The 17,719-nt window shown below is 36.3% G+C and overlaps 1 protein-coding gene and 1 long non-coding RNA gene across 2 annotated transcripts in view; one reads left to right on the top strand and one right to left on the bottom strand.

Annotated features, from left to right (window-relative positions):
* The window catches only part of Stac (SH3 and cysteine rich domain), a 146,550-nt gene that overhangs the window by 50,677 nt on the left and 78,154 nt on the right, over nt 1-17,719 (bottom strand). The window lies entirely within an intron of this gene.
* LOC102028424 overlaps nt 43-17,719 on the top strand; it is a 53,473-nt gene continuing 35,796 nt past the window's right edge. Inside the window, exon 1 of the long non-coding RNA XR_260785.2 lies at nt 43-163. This is a non-coding gene — a long non-coding RNA (uncharacterized LOC102028424). The remainder of the gene's footprint in view (nt 164-17,719) is intronic.

The raw sequence follows: 17,719 nt of genomic DNA, 5'->3' as shown, positions 1-17,719 counted from the left end.
GTCTCACAGTGATTATGTCATCTTGGTTATCGCAGAGACTGCCACGTCTCACAGTGATTATGTTCAAGTAGGAAGGGCAAGCGTAGCCTAATGCTGCATCACACTGCCTGCATCACTTACCTCGCTTCTTCCCGTCACAGAAGGATGAGCACAGCTCAGCAAGGTATTTTGAGAAAGACAGACTACACGCACATTGCTTTTATTTCATATGTTGTTATATTTCTTCTATTTTATTATTAGATATGCTTATTAATTTTTTACTGTGCCTGATTTATAATTTAAACTTTATTGTAAGTATGTAAATGTAGGAAAAAATAGTATATTAAAGTTCAGTACTATCTGTGCTTTCAAGCTTCTCCTGGTGATTTTGTAATGTATCCTTCACAGATAAGCATAAACTACTAGATTTATACGCACACATATATTTTTTAAAGTTTCTCCAAATCAGAGAAAATAATTTTTAATTATTAAGTGACTAAATGACATTAATTTTTATCAAATAATTATATGGATAATTCAATAACTATAAAACTGGAAGGAAATCAAATATCAGAATTAAAACCATTGTTCACTGTTAATTTAAATGCTATACTCTCATTACAGTTCCTTTTCATATAAGTTTATTTGTAACCATTGTTCAAACTATTTCTGGAGTTAAGTAATCTGAATTGTAAATTATTGTCTTATTGTGTTTTATCTTTGCCTTTGAAATAACATGAAATCTTACCTGAGATTTAAGCAATGTCCCAATGGCAAAATCTTACCAAAATTAGAGTGGGTAACTGTTAACACATATATAATAAATTTTATTTTTTTATTTTAAAGAGAAAAGAACAAAAACACAATAACAAAAACAAACACAAAAAGTAAAATGACACAGAATTTCAAAACAAGATGATAGGAAATTAACAATGGTTGTTGTATTATATAGTTATCTTCAAACTAATCACTCAGATTACAAGATATAGGTTGGCAAAATTGATCACACAGTTAAACATTAACTGTTCCTTTCAACAAACCAATAGAAATTAGTAGTATAATTATCTTAGCTATCTTGTGTATATATACATATTTTTCCTTCCTTCTTTCTAAATTTTATTTTTTAAAAAACAGCAGCATGTTATTTAATGTAGAAGATTCAGCTACCAACATTGAGAAAAATTCAGCACTTTTTAAACTAATATTTATGTTCATATTTCTTCATGCTCTGGAACTTCAACATTTGGTACTCCAGGGGCAGCTCACCCATCTGTAGTGGTAAATGATGTTTATAAAGCAGCCCAGCAGCACTATTTAGTAACAGCTAAACATGCTGGATTAGCTTGTCCGTTCTATCTTCCTTTTGAATATTATGATGAAAATTTTTAATGATTTTCAGCTGTAACTCAGAAAGCTATTTTAGATGTATCTAAGGATTTCAAATGTCCAGGGAAGTACTGTTGATTTATGTAATGAATTGGTGCCATGTTTTTCCTACATCTCTCTATGCCAAGAGCCACATCATTCCAAGGGGCCAAAGTGACCTTGTTTCCAGACTTCAGTTTTTGTTTACTCTTTGCCACAATAGTACATGAGAATAGCTTAAAGCCACAGCTACGGTAAGTACTAAAATGAAAATGGTCTTATCTAGGATTTACTTCTAGAGACAATGACTTTCATCCTTTAATTTGTTTCTTTTGGCATTTACTTTGATGTTTCTAAATGTCATATTCCTGCTGTTAATGATTGATTAATCAAACATTTGTGCACTTCCTGTTCTAAAAGATAAAGATTCAGCCTTAGGTCACCAACATCATCTTTTTTTCTTTTCCTCTTTTTTTTTTTTTTTGGCCTTTCCCAAAAGAGCTAAATCACTTTGTTTTTTTGCTCCAGTCTTCCCAAGTAATTTTATCACAATCTTGTGTTTTATACGTGACTGTTGTTAATTTATGTCAAATTTTGTATTATTATTATTATACTTTACACTTTATTTTCCTTAAACTAGAAGTTGCCTTTTCACCTTCTTAATTTTTCTTGTGTCTATAATTTTTATGATATTTGAGCCTTGAAAGTGTCAATAAACTTCCAAGTCCATTTTTTTTGTTGTTGTTTTTTTAGTCTACTGCCTTACTTCGTCTTGTAACTCTAGGTCTACTGCAGTCATTACAAGAAGTATCATTTACCTCTCTTCCATGTCAGTTCTGTTGTGTAGTAGATCTTATATTTTTCTGTTTCTCGATTTATTCCTTCATTTTAATAAGGCACATTATCCAGTAGGTTTTTTTTAATACACAGTACATGGAGAAAAATTCCTTAGAACCCTAAGGGTTGGAAAACACCTGCATGTTCTTTCATGCTTGTTGATACATTGGCTGGCTGTAAGGTTTTGGTTGGAAATCATCTCTCTCAGATTCTGGAATCTGACAAGTTTTGAAGTCCAGTAGCCTTCTAGGTTCCAAGTTGCTACTGAGAAATACAATGTTTCTATCTTTTAAAAATTGTTTACCATACACCTCTACTTTCTGTCCATCTTCCAAACATATGTAAAACTCATTTCTACTATTGGTAGTCCTCTAAGTAACCTTAATCTTTGGAGTTTATACCACTTTAAAAAATTCTTTACCCGTAATTTCAGTGGGGTTTTGGTATGACTGTATGGCAAATTGATGTGACCAGCCTACCACTGTTTCTTCAAACATTATCAGATATTTAAACCTATGCACTTCTTTGCAGTTGTGGACAGCTTCCACTTTACAATGGTCCCAGTTTTTAAAAATTTTATGATGTTTCAAAAGCCATATAATTTAGTTGAAACTGCTTCAAATTGTTATATTTTGCAATGCTAAAGACATACTGTAGAATACTGTCTTCTGATGCTAAGCAGCAACAGTAAACTATAATTCCTAGTAAGCAACATGGTCATGAAGGCAAATAATTAATACTCTAAGCAGACTGGACATACCTATGTTATAAGAAAAATATTTTCAAAGAGCTTTGGTGCCTATATACATTAACTATATAGTATATTTATATGTGGCCAAAGACAATTCATTCAGTGTGGCTCAGGCAACCCAGGCATGCCCAAACTACAGGGCACAAGTTGGACATGTCTGCACAATATATTGAGCCACTAAGCTATAATATGACATAGGTTAAGTGTATTAAAGGAATTTGTTGTACTGCGATACACTCCCAACACCCACCGCACACACTTTTTGAGAAACTGTCTTGTTGAGTTGCCAAGGATGGCCTGGGCAGAAGATCCTCCTGCCCCAGCTTCCTGAATAGTTGTGATTACATCCATGAGCCACCACATCCAACTTAAATTCAGTTTTCATTTACAATATTTTCAATTTATGATGAATGTATTATAACATAACCATCACATGTTAAGGAGCATCTATATTATTACTCTAGTAGCAGACCTGACAGTTGGTAGACTAGTCCCATTGATGATAGGATGGCTGAAATTGCAAGAATATTGATAGTTTTCTTAACCCTAAACAGCCAGCTTACAGAGACATATTGAAATTTATTTTGTTTTGTTTTGTTTGTTTTTTTTCCAGTACTGGGAATCGAACACACAACCTTGCCCTCGCCAGACAGGCGCTGTGCTGCTGAGCTAAATCCCCAGCCCCCATATTGAAATTTAAAACTATATTTTTCCCTCTACTCTGCTTGAGGGACACATACAGTCTGCGTTTGTCATAGAAAAAACAAGTAATAGAGAACCTCAGACCACGCTTCACTTTATCTTGCTACAATAAACTAATACTATTGCTGTAACGTGAATCATTCCTTTGAACTATTCTTTGAACTTCAGAGTTTAAGTTCCCCCTTCAATCACTTTTGGAATTCCACAATTGAAAGTGGAACACCTAAAACCAAATAATTGCTGGTGGTCTGACTCATACAAAATAGTGGAGTACATGAAATCAGACAAGGAAAACTGAAATAATGATGTTCGGATCTGAAGGCAAATATACCTTAATATATAATCACGTCAATTGAAATCCCAGGACACAAAGAAACAACTTCTTTGATGTTTTTACCTACCTTCCCATGCAAGGCACAAACAGCATTCTCTAATTTGAAAATGAAAAATATGTCTTTGCACTCTAAGTCTAGCCTTGCGAAAGCACAGCAATCTTTCAGCTAAGTGGTTATTCTCAAAGAGAAAAAGGACTTTCCAAGGGGTATTTATGAATAACCACACAAACCCAACAGTTGTGGTGTGTTTATGTGTCACTTCAACCTTCTCTCTGCTGTTGTAACAGCAGTTACTCAGTGTTTAGTAATGGCTGCCTGAAAAGCATTTTCAGGTAATGCCTGCAGAAAGGTTTCTTGCTCTTTACCCACTTGAGGGTTTGCCCATTGGTTTTCCCAAGTGAACTTCAGGTTCTGGACTTCTTTATTTTATTATATAAGGCTCCCTTTTTTATTTTATTTTATTTTATTACTATATTTTATACAGTATTTTATTACATGTTTTATACATGTTTTTAGAACATAATTATTATATTTATCCTGCACATAACACATCTTAACACATGTACATAACACATCTTAATTCTTTTTTGGTCTCCTTCCCCTTCCATCCCTCCCTGCTCCCTCCAACTCTTAATCCTCTTCCCATTTGAAAAAGCTCTATTTCTATTTTTATTTGATTTTCTTTTTAAAATCTTTTCCCCTTGTCTCCCTCCCCCATCTTCCCCATCTCTTATTCTCCTCTCCCATTTGAAAATGATTTCCCCATTACCTATCTTTTATTTTGCTTTTTATTTATATTCCGGATTTCTTTTTCATGTAGTTTAAATAATCTAAAGCAGAGGGAGAAAATATACGGGTCAAGCAGTGAAAGAGTGAAGTTAGGCAGTCACTCCTCTTACATGGGGCAAATCCTTCTATCACTTGGACTTTCAAGGCTTCTCATCTTTAAAATTAAATAATACAGATAGATCTTCAAATCCCTGATCAACTCTTGAATGCTATTTCAAGAGCATCATGCTGTTGATGAGTCTGTTTCAATGAACTGAACAGTCACTCCTGTTCACTGTGCATCTGGCTATGAAATAATTTGTTGACTAATTTCTTTAATGCATGTTTCTTGGACATTATACTCAGAGCAAAGTATGCAGCAGTAAACAAATGGACACAGTCCTTAGTCTCACTTGAGTGCACAATGTAGAGAGAAAGGAAGGTAAAAAGTAAACTTTGAAATAATTATGATAAATATTAAAAGTAAAAGATAACTTCAGAGTGCTGTAAGAAAGAAGAATAGGAAGATTATTCAGACATGGGAAGGAAATGTTTTAGGAAAGCTTTATTAAAGAAGTGGTAAGCTATGCAGGAGATTTTTTTTACCTTGAAAAGGACATTGAAGGATAGTTCTCTTTTAATAAAAATAATGTTCTCATCTCAGTTGATTGTTTTAAAAGGGAGAGTGCAGCTAGGGTAGAGAAGTATAAATGTAAAATACAAAAGTACAAAAAATGGGACAGTTGTTTTATAAATTCTATGCATAAGTTACCCTACATTCCGATGTTTGTATCTGGAGATATATATATATATATATATGTGTGTAAATATATATATACAGCATGGTGGCATGGAAAAAGTTTAACCTATTGCACCAAAAGAATTAGATAATAGTCTTTATCATTGAGACCTTGGATAAGGTACTTGATCTCTGAGCCACACAAAAATTAACTGGTGAGATGGCCAGAAGTGCCATCATCTGAAACTCTGAAGAGTGATTTTCCCTGAGATTATAACTTCCAGATTCCTTAAGACTGAACCAGGATTCGATCAGTCATTACCTAGGTAAACCACAGGTCTACTTGTATCATTTAAATCTTCTGTATGCGTTACTTCCAAATCTCTCCTTTATATTTACAACCAAGTTGATCCTTGCTTTATAAAAGTTTACTTGAAATACTTTTTAAAAGTGAAAACAGCATAAAATATTAAATAAATGTATCATCCATAGAAGTCACTCCATAGTTCTTTTATAGATGTCTTAATATTTTAAAATTTATATAAGATTCAGTATTAATAGGAAATTAATTGTCTTAGAGGAACCTCTAACTATGTGAGGTGATCACATTGCTAAAAGTTCTAAGAGCCATGGCCAGATGAAAAGAATAAAAGTACTTGTTGAAGGATATATGAACTCTGGTGTAAACAAAATTGATCCCACAGCTTTCTAAGAATGTCCATGGGGCAAAGTAGGGCCTTCTTCTAAAGAGGGCCCCAGGAGCTGAATCAAAGGGCTACACTGCGAAAGGTTTCAGACAGAGTGCAGAAAATATTTAAAACAGAACCAAGTGAATGGGTATACACTCCAATTCACACTATAAAAATGGGCAATTGAATTAAACCTCATATTTCAGTGTCAGGCTTGAAAGCTGTCAGTTCTATTGACACCGGTGTGTCCTGTGTCCTTCAAGCCTTCATTTGCCAATTTGACATTAGGGAAATGGGGGGAAACAGAAGCCTGGAGTTGGCGAGGACCCTGGAATTTAGCTTTCCCTGGAACTGACTCCTCAGGAGGGAGAGGAAACAAAAGCACTCTTCACTTATACTCTGGTACCAACAGGGACTTTTTCAAAATTACCTTCACAACAGCATTGGAAATGCTTTATCATTACTTAGAGCAGTATTTTAAAAATGTAGTCTGAGGGCCAAATAGCTGAAGACATAAGCTCTCAATCCTTTCGTTGAGACTTCAGCATCAAGAGGATAGTCTCTTAAATATAAAACCCTTCAACAATAACATCAGTCTTTGCCCAAAGGTTCAAAATATTTTTCTTCAACTTTGAGGGAGTTAGGCCAATGGTCAGTTACTCTTTAAAGGGCAAAATAATAAATATTTTAGGGTTTGTAGGTCATAGAGTCACAGTTGCAACTTTTCAACTGTGCCATTGCAATGTGAAAACAATTTTCAACAATAAGTAAGAAAATAGGCATGGTTTTCTGTATTGGTCAGCTTCCCCAATTGTAAGGACAGAATACCTGACATAAGCAAATTAGAGGAAGAGAAGTTTATTTTGGCTTGTGGTCTCAGAGGTTTCAGTCCATGGTAAGCTACCTCCAAAGCATTAACAACATGGTAGAGCAAAGATGCTTAACTCACGGCATCTGGGAAGCAGACAGGGAGAAGAGTCAGGAAAGGAGCCAAGGAAGAGATACAGTTCCCAAGGTCATGCCTGACTACTTACCCAGACACATCCAAAAGTGTGCTTTATTATTCTCCTAGGCATCTCTCAAGCCAATCAAGTTGACAATCAGGATTAACTATCCTTCTCTGTTTCCTTAAAAATTTATGCATAGGCCCTTAAATTTAAAATATCTGAATGCTTTCATGTTCATGTGTCAGGAACATTATAATCATTTGATTTTTCAACAATTAAATGTAAACCCTTGCTTAGATTGTGGACTATATAAAAATAAGTAATGGGCTAGATGTGATCTCTGAGTCATAGCCTCCTTTCCAATTTTAAATATTGAGGTGAAATTCATATAATACAAGTCACTTGAGAGTAAGTATTCAATTCATTTAGTATATTCATAATGTTACCCCAGCCCCATGTCTATCTAGTTCCAAAACATTTTCATCAACCCTTAAAGAAATCTGTATTCACTAAGCAGTTGTTTCCCATTTCTCTCCATTTCTACCATCTAGCACCCAGCATCTGCTATCTATCTGTGTTTTCTCTTATTCTGGATATTTCATATAAAAGGAATCATGAAATAAGTGACATTTGGTATCTAACTCCTTTCAATTAGCATATTTTCAGGTTCAGCTACATTGTAGCAAGTGCTATTATTTCATTCCCTTGAACTGATACATTATATACATGGTTTTATGTACACACATAATAAAAAAGTGAGAAGTAGCTATCAACCCACTGGCCATATAAATAGACTTCTTATGACAATTTGGACTATCAATAAGTGTGAGATAGAAAAAATTCTTCCCTCACAGAATAAAGGAAACACATCTCAAGTAAATCTAAACTATTATGAAAGGTATAGTTTCCTTAATTTTTCTCTCAGTGTGTTTGTTGCTTGTGCACAGGAATGCTATTGATGTTTGAGTGCTGATTTTGTATCCAGATACACTACTGAATTTGGTTATTAAATTTATAAGCCTTTTGGTGGAGTTTTCTGGGCCATCTATGTAGAGTATCATGTCATCTGTGAATAATGATAATTTTACTTCTTCATTTCCTATCTTTATTTCTTTTATTTCTCTCTCTCATCTAATTGCTCTGGCTAATATTTTCAGAACTACATTGAATGGGAGGTGTGATAGTAGACATCCTTGTATTATTCCTGATTTTAAAGCAAAAGCTTTTAGTTTTTGTCCACTTAATATGATATTTTTTGGCTGTTGGTTTGTCATAGATGGCTTTGATCAGATTGAGGTAAGACCATCTATTCCTATTTTGTGTAGTTCTTTTTATCATGAATGACTGTTAGTCTTTGTCAAAAGTTTTTTCTGCATCTTTTGAGAGGATCCTATGATTTTTGTCTTTGGTTCTATTGATATAGTGTATTACATTAATTGATTTGTATATATTGAGCCATCCTTGAATTCTTGGCATGAATCCCACTTGGTCATGATGTATAATCTTCTTGATTTGCTGCATTCTGCTTGCTAGTATTTTTTAAAAATGAAATACTTAGGAATCAATCTAACAAAAGATGTAAAAGAGTATACAGTGAAAATTATAGTACTCTGAGAAAAGAGATCAAAGATGATTTCAGAAAATGGAAAGATATTCCTTGCTCAAGAATAGGAAGAATCAACATGGTGAAAATGGCCATACTCCAGAAATTGTTATACAGAGTCAGTGCAATCCTAATTAAAATACCAATAGTAGACCTCACAGATCTAGGGAAAACATTCCTAAAATTCATCTGGAACCAGAAGAGGCCTAGAATAGCAAAGTAATCCTGAGCAACAAAGGAAAGGCAAGAGGCATCACAATTCCTGACTTGAAATTATACTACAAAGCTACTGTGATAAAATCAGCATGGTACTGGCAAAAAACAGACCTTAATATCAATGGAACAGATTAGAAGATGCAGACACAACTACAAACACACTCAGCTACCTTATCTTTGACAAAGGGGACAAACATGTTCACTGGAAGAAAGACTGCCTCTTTAACAAATGGTGCTGGGAAAACTGGCTCACCACATGCCAAAAAGTAAAACTAGACCCATGTATATCACCATGCACCAAACTAAAGTCAAAATTGATCAAAGATTTAAATATTAAAACAGAAACACTAATCTACTGGAAGAAAAGTAGGTAGAAATTTTGAAGACATAGGGGTAGGCAGAGAGATCATGAACAAAAACCAAACTACACAGGAAATACCTCAAACAATCATCAACTAGGATCTGATCTTATTGAAACGTTTTTGCACATCAGAAGAAATCACCAACAGAGTAAAAAGAAAACCCATGAATTGTGAAAAAATTTTAGCCAACTTCCCCTCAGACAAAGGACTTCTATCTAGAACATATAAAGAATTAAAAAGAATCAGGTCCCCCAAATTGAAAGGCCCAATTAAAAAACGGGCATCTGAGATGAATACACACTTCTCAGCTGAAGAAATACAAATGGCAAATAAATGTATAAAAAAATGTTCACTATCATTGGTCATTTGAGAAATGCAAATTAAATCGACACTGAGATTCCATCTGACCCCAGAAAGAATGGCTGTTATCAAGAAATCAACCAACAGCAAATGCTGGAGGGGCTGTGGGGAAAAAGGAAGCCTTTTCCATTGCTGGTGAGAGTGTAGACTGGTGAAACTGTTGTGGAAATCACTGTGCAGATTCCTCACAAAACTAGGAGTAGAGGTCCCACTTAACCCAGCTATTACCCTTCTGGGCCTTTTCCCAGAAGTATTAAAAACATCATATTTCACTGACATATATGTGCATCCATGTTTATAGCATCACAATTTGTCATAGCTAAATCTTGGAAACAACCCAAATGCCCATCCACTGAGGAATGGATAAAAAAGATATTTATTAAAAAAGATAAAAAAGGTATTTTTGTACAATGGAGCATTACTCAGCTATAAAAAGATAAACTCGAGGCTCCATTCCCTTCTTTACTTTTCTGTTGTACCTTTATCTCTTACCTCAAATTACTATAATATCCTTCTTCCAGCTTCAGCTCTCCCAGACCCCACCAAAGTCTGTTCTTTACATAGCAGCCAGAGTGACCCTTTGCAGATGTGATTAAATCACAGCCCTTAGATGACTTTCTAGAGTAAAAGCCTGTGGGGCTGCGTGAGATTGATGTACCCCCCCAACCTTTACTCATCACTGATGCTACTCTAACACCACACTGCTTACCTGATTGTTACTTAAAACACACAAGGTATATTTCTGCCTTGAGTTATGCTCTATCTGTTCTATTTATGTGGAATGTTTTTCTTTTCGCAGAGCTCCTTCTCCATCTGCATGCTTCCCTCAGATTTTACCTTCTCAAAGATGCTTACTCACCCTGAACACCTCAGGTGATAGGGAACTTGCCCTCAACATCTGCACTGCTCATCTCTCTCATTTTACTGTACATTTTTGTTCTTTCCTATCACTGATCACCATAGAAAATTCTTTCTATCTATCTATCTATCTATCTATCTATCTATCTATCTATCATCTATCTATGCAATCTATCCATTGTCTATAGTCTTCCTAGATAAATTGTGAACTCTATGAGGCAAAGATCTTTGTCTGATTTGTTCAGTGACATATCCCAAGTGCTTAGAACAGAGGATAGTACAGAGATGATACTACGTATATATGTGTTAAATGAATTCCTATTTATGAAATAAAGCAAAGATGTTTGATATTAATAACACTCCACATGCTCGTTAAATACAAAAAGAAAAATGTTTATTGAAGGGCTGTCAATTTTCTCTGAGTAGTTCTGCAAACATACCAGAACTCTGGTAAATATCTCACTGGGATTTGGGTGGGGTAATTTATAAAATGGTATTGAAGAGTACTTAGCTGAGAATAGCAGAAATACTTTAAAAGATAATTTAATTGCTCACTACATGAGTTATTACCCCAGAACACAACTAGTGCTGGGGTAAATAAACAACATAACTAATTAAATGAACTGAAAGACTAAAATAGCGTTTTTAAGAATGATAAAAGTGACATCAAATCAGCGGTGAAGGAATGAATTATTTAATAAATATTAGTGAGTCACTCTGTTAATTATTTGATGAAAATACTGGATGCTTAATTCAAAGAATATGCTGAAATAAAGTTTGAATGGAGTAAGAAAATACATAGAAATTGAAATTATTAAATTATTTGAAGAAAATATAAATTCTAGCTTATTCTTGAATAAACTTTAAGCATAATTTTATGAAAATAGCAATATGCTAAAAGATTGATAACTCCGACTACATAAAAATATAGTCATTAATATGAAGCTAAAAGAAAGGAGAAATCATCACCTTATATAACTAAGGGGATTATATAGTATTTAATAGTAGCTTTTAAAATACATTAACATGAAAAGCTGAATAAGCCAAAAGATACACAGCATTGTTTAAGGGCACAAAGTGGACAACTTACGAAAGAGATGGAATTGAAAGCTAAGCATTTAACAAATGGCAAAACTTAGTAATCAAAGAACTGGAAAAAAGCAAGCTATGCAATTTTTCTCTATCAAATTTGCAAAGATTAAAAAAAAGAAACCATCACTGATTGTACATGGGGTAACAATCACTATTGCAAACTGCTTGAAGAGGAAAATGATGTCACTGTTATCAAGTTAATTTGGGGACAGATCTCTTCTCTGTATCTAGCTCTGAGACAGAAGGTTTTCCATTTCTTTTCTGGAAGAGTAATATTGAAGACAAAGTCTCTTGGAGCATTGATCTATGTAGAAGATCCAGCGACAGACTTCACAAACCATTCCAGCCCCATTGTTTGTCAGTTGGCCAGAGAAAAATGCTCATGTCCTTTTATTTTTAAAAATTTAATAGTTAACTTTTAGAGCTTCGTACACTTTGAAGCATGTCTTTTTGATTCAAGTTTTCTGAACAAGGTTTCTCAGCATCTGCACTATTGAAATTTGGGGCCTTTGTTGTGTACATTGCTGTCCTATGGAGAGTTAACAGCATCCTTGGTCTCTACTCACTTGATGTCAGTAGCACTTCTTTCCACAGCTGTAACAACCCCAACACATTTCTAGACATTGCCAAATGTCATTTGTGTGACATTTAATCTGATATTGTTGGCAGATAAAATACACAAAGTCTGGTTAAATTTTAGTTTCTGATAAAATGTATTTTTGGTATAAATATATTCGAAATATTGTATGTGATAAGTAGTGCTTCAAATATTTTCTAGGATACTAAAAATTTTTATACTAAACCTATTTGTTATTTACTTGAAATTCAAATGTAACTGGGCATCTGTCTTTTCATTTGCTAAATCTGGAAACTCTATATGTGAAGCAAAATCACCTTGGCTGAGAACTGCTGATGTATAGCAACAGTTATTTTCAGTTTCTTTATAGCTGAGGAGACAGGCATAGGGCGGAAAGTGCTTGCTATGAGGCCACAGGGTGAAAAAGATGTAGAAATGAGATTTAAATCCAAGAACCCTGATTACAAATCCCTTCTTCCTTCTGTAGGCAGAACTCTCCAGTTTTTTTTTTTTTTTTTTTCCCTGAAAGGTTAAAAACTGAAACACGTTCAGGATCAGGGTCTTTGGAAACTGTGCCCAGCATTTCCATAAATCAGACATTTTGACTAAGTTTTCTGTAGTGCAAATCCTTGAAGTTATACTATTTCTCTCTTAGAAAATTGAGGATCAGAAAGTTAGAAAGTTTCCCCAAGATTTCCTTGCAAATAAGTGGTAAGTCTGGAATCCTAAAGCAGCTCTGACTTAACACATAATGGACACTGCATCTCTGGATCTTTGCTTATTTATTTCTCCCCTTCAATCAGTTAGGGTTCACTGGAATCTTCTGGATATATTTTCTAGTTGTATCAAGATACCATATCTGTGCTTCAGAAATAAAAGGATGAAGTGCTCTAGAACTCTTTTAAAATACCACTTCTGGATCAAATACAATGAGTGACACCATTGATTTGCCTTTTGACTATGGCGCCTCTGTTATAGTTTAGGTCAAGAATATCCTGTTGAAAGGATCATGTGTTCAGAGGAGGGGCTTTCGGAAGGTCACTGGGTCATGGGAGCACTTAAATCACTGGTGGATTAATCTGTTGCTGAATGTGTGTTAGGTGGTGACTGACTTGGAGTGTTACCTGTGTCATGGTTTGTGTCTGGGTGTCCCCCAAAGCCTCATGCAGTCATGGGACAGGCTTCTGGAGTTTATGATTGACTCATGGATGTGAGTGCTACCCCTGCCCCCGGGCAGGTATTTTGCCTACAATGTAAGGGAGGGAAAAAGGCTGCTTGCCGCTCCTCCTCCCTTTTGTTCTTGTTGCTTTTGCTGTGTTCCATCACCATGAACGGTTGCCCTCTGCCATGTGCCCCCCTGCCTTGGAGCCAGCCGAGTATGGACTGAAACCTCCACAAACTGCACAGCAAATAAACCTTTCCTTCCCACATCTTGAGCATCAGGCATTTTGTCTCAGCAACGAGACTACAGTAACCAAGACAGCCTGAAAGTGTGTATTCTTGTTGCTCCTTCCTCTCATTCTGTTTCCTAACTGCCAGGATTTGAACAACTTTCCCCTGCCATGCCCTCCACCATGCTATTTCTGCCTTGGATCCAGTTAACCATGGAGTGAAACTTGTGAAACCATGAGCCAAAGTAAGTGAACAAAGTTCACTTACAACATACAACAAAGTTAGGAGCCTCATAAATCACAGATAAATTTTCAATTCTCTGTAAATTTCCTTTTCTTTCCCAAATACCAAAGGACTTCCACACAACCCTCAAGCCAAGGTTTACAACTAGCCTTTTTCTCACCCTCTCAGAAGTCCTAGATGACTTGTCACTGTTCTCACAATGTAGCACAATAGGAAGAGCTTGAGCTTTGGGGTTGGAGCACCACACTTCACATGGCCGCTAAACTGCGGCTGTCACCCAACAGTTAGGAAGTTATGCACTCAAGGTGGAGAAAGAGGACATATTTCCCATCATAGCTGAACACTAATCATGGGATCACAATTAAATATAATCCATCCCATCTTTTCTCTACCCTGAATTCATTTAAAAAGATGGCTTCTAAGTTTCCTGGGAAATTCAATAACATAGTTATTCGCCAGTGACTTTTGAAAAGCCATCAATCAGGTAGAAAAGGCTCAATAAAAAATGCTATCCCTGGACCATCTTCTCTGCCTATGTTCCCCACGCCATGCTCTATTACATCTTTTCCAGCCCTGTCTTAGCTTAAAAAAATTAATGGCATTCATTGTTTATAAATGCCTCTGTTGATCTTTCCTATTTCGGTTCCTGACTATTCGTGGAAAAACTCTCTCTACTTCCCCCTCCCCTCACTCTCACTTGGTTTTAAAAATAGAAGCAGGAGTCTGGTTGGCTCAAGGCCTCGTGTTCAGAGTCCATAGCCTTTGCCCTCTGGGCCATCGGTTCACATTGTAATACCATGGCTGGTAAACTTTTCTCCTGTTGTATGTGTTTGGCCTGAAATTTGGGGAAGAGCTGTCCCTCTCATAACCATCTGGGAAACATCTGGACATGACACTCCTGACCTACATATTAATAATCTCTGCTGTTTTGTTTTCTTCTCTTTTCTGAAGTTGGCAGTGTGCTTAAAGTCATTTGCTTTCATTAGAATGTGTTCTTCCACAGCGAAGCTGGAGAATTTGTACTATCCAGGTCTCCATGGATTGGACTGGCCAAATCCCTTCCTTTCATCTCCAGCCCTGTCCCTCCATCTACAGAGTGCTTTCTGAGGAATTTGGCGTACAATTAATGTCAGCCTGGTTTACTTTTTGCACATATAGCTTTAATATATGAGCAGTGAAACAGTAAGCAGGTTTTGAGTTTTATAATCCACAAACTAATTTCACAGACATCATTTTAGCTCATTAAATTCTATGATATACTATCATAATTCCCAATCTCATTTTAGAGGACCAAGAGAAGGCAATCATTTGTCTAAAGTCATAGCGTCTATCCAGCCTTGGACTTCTCTGCTTTTCTCCTCACTTTGCTTTGTAGGACTGCACTTTGAATTTTGGGGACGATCCACTTATTGAAGATGCTCACCAGTGACACTAGCAATGAATGTGATGGGTAGCAAACCAAGTTTTATTTTCTATAAATATGATGGGGTAAAGCTATTTCTTCATTATTGCTAAGGACTGGAGGCATTAGAATATGCAAGTCAGGTTTGGGAGCATGAGCGCAATTCTTTAGGTAGTGTCAGCATTCTTGAGAAAAGCAATAATGTGATGTCAGTTTGCTTCTAGAGGTAATTTGGCAGCGGCGTCTAAAGTGGATGAAGAGACAGAGATGGAAAGAAATCACATAATCTAGGAGGTTCTTGAAACAGCTCGTGTGAGATGCACAGAAGTCTAGGCCAGGGTGGAAACTGCTGGCAAGAGAGCCTGGAACTAACGGCAAGAAGCATCAGCAATGACAGAGCATAGTCACAGTGGGGGGCAAGGACCTGAGATTTTGGCCAGGTAACTGAGAGGCTGAGATACTGTCTGCCCTAACAGGAGAGAGGACAGCAATGTGACAGCAGGGTTTTGGAGGAAGAAGATGCTTTTCTCCTTTTTGGATATTTTTAAGCATTTTGTTATTAGCAAAAATCTGGGCAACAAACTTCTGGCAGCTGACTCCTGTGACCAGCCCTGGGGACAGTGCAGCCTGTGGGGCAGTGGGGAGCAATGCAGGAAGGCAGAGTAAGGGCAAGTGCACAGAGTTACTAATTGAGCACTGCTGTGTTCAAATTCATGGGAAACTTCTCAGACAGGCGTTTTTTATTCCTGCTTTTCAAATGAGAAAAAAATTTTTCTTGAAGTCTCTTTTACAAACAACAATATCAGACAGAGATGCAACATCTTTCTGGGTCAAAAAGTCAGGCTGGCTCATTATCCCACCTGAGTTTTAATGATATGCTCTTGTTGCTTCTTCTCTGCAGCATTATGAAGCGGGTAATGATGGTGCTTGGAAGTTACTTTGCAAAAGATCAGGTCTGCCCTGAGGTGGATGTGAATTCTCTAAACAACACTCGTGCCATGTGAGCTGAAGTACATTTGCCAGCCTGGAGGGTCGAGTATATATGTGTGCACGTTTGTGAATGTGGTGGGTACGCTTATGCACTCGCCTGTTGTCATGTTGTTGGGGGAAGGTGTGCAGGGTAGCTATAGGCTTCTGCATTTTCTTTCTAGGTAAGCTTAGCGTGTGGTAGAATGATCTCTGCTTTATTTCTGGATAAAAATAAAGAAATAAAAAATAAATTTCTGGCTGGATAACCAGGTGGTGTTTGACATGCTATGGAGAAAACTCTATAACAGGATTCACCCTGCATTTCTCTATCTGTCCCCCATTGTCTGTCCTTGACAGTTGGATCACAATGTTCGGACACTTCTAAACACACACACAACCCTACACCTCACACACACCCTTGCCTGATGCTTGGTTCTCAGGCACACACACAGGTCAGCTTTGGATATTTTACAATGCTGCCTTTACTGTGGTGGCACTATCAAGGGAACCATTCTAAAGTAGGTCAGTGGAGCATTTCTTGTTTCAGCTGAATGGTGGTACAAGATATACTTTTTCCAACAGGCTTCTTATCACCTTGTGCTTACAAATGGAGGTGATGCTTATTCTTGTAGATCCCTAACCTGCAGACTTGAATAAATCATGGGTCAATGACAAGCAGGCTTTCAACATCTGTCTGTCGTGGCTTCATATGAACCACAAGCAGGAAGCAGGGATCAGCAATATCACAGTCAGGAGAAGGCTTTGTAGCTTCATGACTGTGTCTACTTTCTCTCTATCCCCATCTTAATTGTGTCTTGTTTGATTTCTCCCTATTTCATTCTACCTTAGACAATGTTTTTACTTCTTCTTGAATAGAATATGAAGAAAACATATAAAACAGTGGGTCTCAGAAGAACATGTAGTCAAAATACATAGCTATAACGTCTTGCTGATGAACTATAAGAAATGATCAAAATTTACAGAAAATATCCAACTTAAATTATCAGACCCTCTCCCCTCTCTTGTTTGTTACTCATACACTGAAAATACCTTCCTGTGTGTGACATATTTCTGCTGAAGTATGATCTTAAAAGTCTTCTAAGATACAAATCTCTTTTTTAGGGCAGAAGAAACACTATTTTCCTTAAAGATTATCTTTGTGTTGTGATTCAAAAAATCGCCATAGCACTTGCTTCCAACATCATGATCTTTCTGGCTTTAAAATGATCCCCCAAATTTGACCATTTAAAACTTAAGCTAATTACTTGTAAAATAAACAGTTTACAGGACAAGGACCAGGGGTATAGCTCAGTGGCACAAGCGCCTGCCTGGCAAGCTCAATGTCCTGAGTTTGATTCCCGGTACAAAATAAAAAACAAAGAAACAAAACAAACAAAACAAAGAAACAAACAAACAAAACCACAATCGTAGCAGGACGATTACACTAAGAAGACAAAAGCAATGTCTGATAATTTGGAAAATTGCTATTTTCTGGAGAGCTTTGTGCATGTGGAGACTTTTCTTCCCACCACT

This window comes from Chinchilla lanigera, unplaced genomic scaffold (genome assembly GCF_000276665.1).
Source record: "Chinchilla lanigera isolate Chin_1 unplaced genomic scaffold, ChiLan1.0 scaffold00020, whole genome shotgun sequence".
NCBI classification, from domain to species: domain Eukaryota; kingdom Metazoa; phylum Chordata; class Mammalia; order Rodentia; family Chinchillidae; genus Chinchilla; species Chinchilla lanigera.
Note: the sequence above shows the minus strand (reverse complement) of the source record. Positions and strands in the feature narration are given on the sequence as shown.